This window comes from Alligator sinensis, unplaced genomic scaffold (genome assembly GCF_000455745.1).
Source record: "Alligator sinensis unplaced genomic scaffold, ASM45574v1 scaffold191_1, whole genome shotgun sequence".
Lineage (NCBI taxonomy): Eukaryota > Metazoa > Chordata > Crocodylia > Alligatoridae > Alligator > Alligator sinensis.
In genome coordinates, this window is record NW_005842282.1 from 1336777 (window position 1) to 1344420 (window position 7644).

At 43.8% G+C, this 7644-nt stretch overlaps 1 protein-coding gene across 2 annotated transcripts in view; it reads left to right on the forward strand.

The window, feature by feature from the left end:
* ERICH5 (glutamate rich 5) overlaps nt 1–7644 on the forward strand; it is a 38651-nt gene that overhangs the window by 8124 nt on the left and 22883 nt on the right. The gene's annotated exons all lie outside the window — the stretch shown is intronic.

The window sequence follows — 7644 nt, forward strand, 5'->3', positions numbered from 1 at the left end:
GGTACCTTCTTTTTGCCCCCTATGTATTTAAAGAAGGACTTCTTGTTGTCCTTAATCCGGGTAGCTAGTCCCAGTTCCATCTCTGCCTTTGCCTTCCTGATCGCCCCCCTACAGCCCCGAGCAACTGAAGTATAGTCTTCCCTGGTGATGGCCCCTCCCTTCCATTGGGTGTACGCCTCCCTTTTAGCTAGATGTTCCCGTATGCTTTTGGTGAGCCATGGGGGCTTTTGCGCCCTCTTGCCCCCTTTGACCCTTGTTGGGATTACCTCCCTTTGGGCTCGTAGGATCGTCTCCTTAAGGAACGACCGCTCCTCTTGGACACCCAACTTCCCTCCCCTCCGGGACCTCAGTACTTCCCCAACTATTCTTCCTACCTCATTGAAATCCACCCTCCTGAAGTCCAGGGCTGCTGCCTTGCTGCTGGCTTTTGCCACCTTGCGCTGGATGGTGAATTCCAGCAGGCGATGATCGCTGTCGCCCAGGCGGTCGAGTACCCGCAGCCCCCACACGAGGTCGTCGTGGTAGTATAGGTTACTCACTCTAACAAGGATCCACTTTATATCATTCCGAAACAGTAATCAAGACATATATTCCTACAACACTTAAATGAAACCTACACAAAAAAAGATATAGTGATTGCATGCATACATGTAGTTGAGCAATTTTGAGCTGCAATCAGCTATCACTGCATTTGCAACTATTCTTGCAACCTTCTACCACAAAGGCAGTGCCTGGGGCTGCTGCTCTGGATGCCTTCCCCTACCTTCCCCCTTCAGTTACATTTCTGTTTTATGTGCTGTTACAGTATAGATCGGGGTAGGCAATATTTTTGGCTAGAGTGCCAAAAAACCCACAATGTCTATCTTGTAAGGTGCTGGAGTGTCAGCTTGCTAGGAAAACAAAACTGGGGTGGGGGGTACATGGCAGGATGCAGTGCATCTTAATATAGTTAATAATAATAAATGTTGCTCTGTTTTTTAGAGTAAATACTATATTTTCTAAAAATTCTAAACCTGGTAAGAATAAATAAAAGTTCATATACTACTTTTGTTGTTGTGCTGTGTGGTGGGGTTTTTTTTGTTAAGCATGTTGTGAGCCCGCCTTGCTCCGGCCTGGAATGCAATCCTCCTTAGCCTTCCCCCTCACCACTGGAAAGAGGCTGGCGCCACTCCTTTAGCTGGCCCAGGCTCTGGCCAGCTGCTGCCAGCCATGGAGTTTGTGCTGCTTGTAGCTGGGCTTGTAGCCTTCCAGCTGCCTGGTGGGAGCAGCCCAGGTTCCATGGCTGGCAGCAGCTGCCGAGAGCCTGGACAGGTACTAGCATGCTAAGCACAATGGGCTCGAGTGCCATGATCTGCCATGAGTGCCAGGGCTTGCCAGTCCCTGATATAGATAGTCTATGGCCAACTAAAATAGAAAATAAGAAAAATGAAAAAACTCCTTCTAGTGAAAAAAGGAAAACATATCTTTGAACACTCTAAAATTGTTATTGAAAATGTTTCATTTTGTAAAGTTCTGTGTAATTTGGATTCTCATAAAACTTGTATTAATGATATTGACTGTGCATCAGACAGAAATGAATGATCACATAGGCAGACTGTGTGACCTGTGTGGCCTACATATACCTTGGCTTCAGGCACACAGGAGTAAATGGGGTTTTGTGCTTGCTTACTTTCTCCCCAGATCAGCTAGTCCAGTGGTGCTCAACCTTCTGGACTTGTGGACTGGAATGACTGGAATGGAGCCAGTCTGTGGTCTGGTTCCCATGGGCAGGCTCAGTCTGTAGGCCACATACAGCATGCGGTTGGTGCACAGGCTCAATCTATAGGTGCAATTCAGCCTGCAAGCTGGAGGTTGAGCACTACTGAATTAGTCTGACCTCCTCTTTCTGCTCCCTTGGCAGAGTAGCTGAGCCCCTGAGAACAAGAGGATAGCGTGGCAGTCTTTTGTGATGTGGTTCAGAGGTATGTTTTGGTCTCCTAGAGCTACCCTTAAGTCAGGGTGTCAGATCCAGCGCATCAAATCCAGGGCAGATCCAGTCCAGAGAACTGTATCATCTTCAGTGCTGCTCGTGGATTGTAAAGTGACCCACAGGCAGCATGTGGGGCGTACCCAATGACCCCATGCACTGCATGCTGTGCCCACTGTACCTCATGTCCCAGAGTGGCAGACCAGCTAGCAATGGAAGCCCTGCAGTGATAGCAACTCCAGACTGTGCTGCAGGTGGTGGCTGTTCCACCATTCTGGGACATAAGCGCACTTGGCACTCGCTTTGGATCTGGAATGTGGGGCTGGTCTGTAGTTCTGGCCTGGCCTGTGGACTGTACGTCTCCCTTCGCCTCCTCAGCCCACTTCATCCAGCCTCCTGCCTTAAGGAATATGGCTTAGGTACCACCACCTCCAACTCAGTGCAGTCTGGCACCACAATCTAGCCCTTAACTAGATAGATGGTAGGCATGAGGGTTCAGAAATGCAGGCTGTTTGTTTTATTTGTGCTAAAATCTAGCCCCAGATCTTCATTTTATCTACATAACCAGGCTCATTTTTAGATTCCTGTAAACATTGTCAGGATTATTTTGATAAAAATATGGAAAAACATTATCTTTATTCTTCTTGTATATTTGTCCACCAAAATCATTAGGCAGTTATATAAGAACTCCATATGGGCACCTGCATTCATTATTTTCTCTTTTGCACTTGTTACAGCTATTAAAAGTGACAGGCTGTGCTCTCTGATAATGATCACATTTAGCACAAATGCAAACATGTTCATCCAATTTTCATCGGGTTGTGCACCAAAATATCCCTTTATTGTCAGGCAAACAAATATATCTCATTGTTTCAGACCACTGGGAATTTGGAATCGTAATAATAAGTATTTGTTGAATCAGCATTGACATTTCCCATCAGCCAGCCATCCAGTGATTATACCATTAAATAAAAAGAAAAAGAAGTCGCAAGGGGAGGAATGAGAGCCAGGATACAAAGATGATCTTGAAGCTGAATATCTATTTGTGGATATTTGCACACCTAATGCAGCTGAACTTAAATTGGTAAGGAACATAACATGAGGTAGCTCTTGTACTACTTTATGCTTATAAGTTTGTTGTTTCTCTGCCCATTATTTTCAGCTTGGCAAAGGAGGCCTTTTTTAGTGAGAGCTATATACATACTAAGTTCAAATGATTAAAGAAATGTTTCCAGGTCCAAAGAAAGTCTTCACTTCCTAAGGACACATTCTGTCAAGAAATATATAGGTGTAGATTCCTAAAAATTGTCAGCAGTCTGGCAGAAAGTTCCTTCAGGTTCTTTCCTTCCCTGGAAATAGTGCACTGTGTTCTAGTTATGCACTGCTGGTTCAAGGGTTTTGCTAGGCTAACTAAAACATGTTGCATCTGCCAATCTTTAGCTAGTGTGGGTCAGCATCATTCAATTGTTTCCGGGGGAGCTACAGTAATTCACACCAGGTGAGGCTATGGCCTGAATTTCCTCTCAAAATAAACATAGTTAAAACATTTTGCAGTCTTATTGCCCTATGCAGTCCTGTTCATTCTTGTATAAAAAAGCCTAAAGATCTGGTAAAAGGGTTTGTAGCGGGATTAAAAGATCTTTTTATTTTTGTAAACTTGTTTAAAAGACTTATTTGATGAGTCCTGGGAGTTCACGGCAACACTTGAGTAGGGGATCAAAATGTAGTAAATTTAAACTTGCAGCAGGTCCATTGCCTAGAAAAGTTCAAAATTACAATCAGCTGCTAGCCTCCCGAAAGAGTGATCAAGTTGGGTTCTGCAGCACTGGCCTAATTAGCTTAGAAGTTGTTGATGCTTTATGAAAACTAAAATTGCTTGTGGAATAGCAGTTTTGCTTATATATTTTGATTGTTTAGTGACCAGCTTTCTGGGAATGAAACAAGAGACACAGTCCTAGAATCTCCACAGACAACTATTTACAGCTGATAGTGGTTAAACAGTTTGAGGGACTGAGGCAACTGCACAATTTGTGAATGCCCAGGAGCAATCTAGGACTATTTTTTTATCAAATTCACAATGAAAATCCCATTCCAGGTAGTCCTCAGGAATGCAGGGACACAGCCCCAAAATTCTGGACAGTAAGAATCTGGGATGGGTCGTTGCCTTAAAACTGTTTATGCACAATTGCAAACGGACACAGAATCTTCACTTCTTACAAGTTTATTGGTGCTTAATGGTTATTGCCCACTCAAAGTTATAATCCTCTATTTGGTCACTACTGTAGTCACACACACAGGATTAGAACTTAAAGTAAGGAAGCATCAGCAGGAGTCAGTAAGCCCTTTGGCCTCTATTCTGCCAGCTGATCCACAGGGAGCTGCTGCCTCATGGGCTACCATGGTCCAAGAGTTAGGAAATAAAGCTCCGTTTCTATGTAAGTGTCTCTTGGAATAATTAAAATAATAAACCCAGGATGGCAGATGCATAACTGATAAGATTTGGGCTCTGGGTGCAAATCCCAATAGCCCCATGGGAGATGCTGCTGCAGAGGGAAGTGTCGGCACTGCCAGCATCCAGGGGGGTTAACACCCTTTGCCATCCAACGCTGCCAAATTCTGTTGCCACTGGAAGTTGACAACACAGGGTTCAGCACCTACCTGCCCCTCCTTGAGTGCTGCCCCAACACCTACATCCTGCTCCCTCTGAGTGCTATTTCAACTTCCACCCCCTTCCTGTATACTACTGTGACCCCCCGGCCCCTCCCCGTGTGCCACTACAAGCACCAATCTGCCCCTTATCCCTCCATGAGTGATGCTCTGACTCTCATTCCCTCCCCAAGTGCTATTTCAATCCCCATCCACTCCCAAAGTGATGCTCCGACCTCCCACCCCATTCCCAAGTACCACTGACTCCTGCACCTTCCTGAGCATTACCGGTGCTCCCTTTAACTCAGAGCCTGCGGCTTGTGCACTGGTCACACACTGCTAAGTTACACTACTGTAGGATGGCACGTTGCTAACTGCCTGGATTTCTGAGGTGGTTTCCACAAAGCAGTAAATACTGTTTATCAGTTACTCCTGCAAAAATACATGTTCACACAAAACCTGAAAAGACACCTACCAACCCTCCCCCTCCACCTTCACCTCTGTCCTAGCATTTTACCCACTATTCTTTTCTGTCCTGTCTTCCACGTTCCTTGTTTTTTTTAATTGTCAGGTGCATTTATTTATTTCTCTTTTTGAGTTGGATGGGATGAATCAGGCCACCTAAGTTGGAATCCACAGCCTAAGGCTGTGGAAATGGCACTCTCTCTTTATTTGTGACAATATGTCTGTCTGTTCTCAACCTCCTTACTTCTCTGGTTTCATTTCTTTACTTAGCTTTAAATAAAAAATGTAGATGTGTCCCCCCTGTCACCCCTGGAAAATAATAATTTAAATGCTCCTCTGTTTTCAGTACCCTGGATAAATCGGGCTAGACTTTGGCATCTAAAACAGGACTTACGTAGAAGCTAGGCATATATATCTTGAATTATGATCCTGGAAACTCCTGTTCAGCTGCTGGCACTCTCTAGGGCTGCCTAAATTCCATAGTTCCTTCTTGTTTGATTTTAGTATTCACTAAAAAGTGTCTATTTCTGCTTCTGATCATGAACAGAACTGCCCTGGTCTGAGCAGTTTGGCACCCTGCTCATGTGTAAGCCCAGTCGGAATCCCAAAAATGGGTGTTCCTCTTTGTTCCCTGAATGGCCCACTTCAGTTGGCACTCAGAGCAGAGCTATCACATACCAACAGGATCAGGCTGCTCACAAAACACAATGGTGGCCATCAGTTTCTTTTAAAACACAACCACCAAAGAAGAAGGTAATGCCCATACTTTATAATACTAGCCTTGGGGTTAAAGTACATACCCAGAAAGTGAAAACTTGGGTTCTGTTCCCTCCTCAGCCTGAAGAAGGGTCTACCTCACATTTTCCACTTCCAGGATCTGGCCCACCCATCCTGTTGAAGTTCTTGTGGCACTTAATGGGAGGAGAGTGTTTTGGTTTCTGGCCTGTGTTGCCAAGACCATTTCTATGTTTTATCCAATGGCTCATTGAACATAAAACAGAAATGCTCCCAGGATCCTCCTTCCAAGTGAGTATCCTTAGCACTACAAGACACCTGTTTGTGCTTGTTCCCTTTCTCTGAAGTGTCAGTAGGACTCTTGGACTTGACCCCACCTAGACTAACCTATAGCCTGATGGTTACGGCGTTTTCCTGAATCATATGGGGACTGCGGAGGAAACTGAATCAGCCTCTCCCATTCCCTAGTTTGCATGTTATTTTGCCTCCCGTGTACATAAAAATGATCCCATTCTCATTTGGCTAGCACATTACACCTGATTATTGATATACCTGATATTGTATGGCAAAATGTTTCATGTTTGAAGGCAAATGATTCCAATAGATGCAAATGCTGGATGGACTTAATTTGACTTCAGTGACTTCATATGCAAAAGGAGTAGACTTTGATTATCTTAATTAACAAATATGGGGCCAAAATTGGTTAGAGATTAAAAGGTTCCAGCAACTTTCTCTGCTTTGCACGAGGAGTAGTCACAATATTGATTTTTGTCAACGTGGAGCAGAAGGGCCACTATTCTCCTGTAAGGGTACAAGTGGATAAGGAAATGCGGTAGCATGCCTTCCACGTTCATTTATAAAAGATGTTTCAGGAGGGCATTTAGGAACCACAGTAAATGGCACTGTAGAAAAATCTAGATTAGACAAAATTAGGCAGGTGCAAAGGGAGTTCTTAGGGCATTCTTTAAAAAATCATAGCAGTAGTTACTCTGGCTAATGCTCTGCAAGTACTCCAGGAAGAGTTAGGTCTGTCTTGCCATAAAAGATACTTATTTTCTTTACTTTTTGCAAAGCAGCTGTGAAGAAGACAGAATGACCTTAGTTACTCTCTTGGTGCAAGCAATTTCTTTGTCTCTCTAGATTCTTTTATGGCACACATTATGGCAGTAACCTCTAAAGCTCTGACCAACTGGAACAGTGTCTTTTTCTTTGGATAGTCTACACTCATATTTCTGTAAAAGACTATACAAAATGAGGGTCCAAACCTCCAAATGGGATTTAAATAGGAGTGTGTGTGACTGAGAACAGCTGCCAGTGACTTTTTCGCAGGATAAACTTTCCAAGGTCATATTGCAAACATGAAAAAGGTTTAACACAAAGTGTACAATGCAAGTGAAGAGACTTGAAAAAAATTATCAGAACATGGGCATGTGGAGCATTTTGAATTTTCATCACACTTTGGATACGTTCATGGCAAGAAAGACTGTCATGACAACTTTACAAGAATTATAGCTCAAGTTAGACAGTTTTTCTCCATAATTAGATATATATCATTTTTAAAATGCAAGATCATTAAACTGGAAAGCAAATTAACTTCTCTTGTTCTTTCTTTTTACTATTCTTTTCTACATTTAATTCTACTGAGACAGTGAAACTAGACCAGGGGTTGACAACCCACGGCCTGAAGGCCAGATCCATCCTGTGGAACCTTTGGATATGACCCACAGATGTGGGCCTTTGGAAGCATTTTGCAGTGGGTGACTTGGGAGCTCTCTCATGCCTCCACAAGAATAAGCACTGGCTGTAGCTGGGTCTTAGCGCTTGCATTCCTG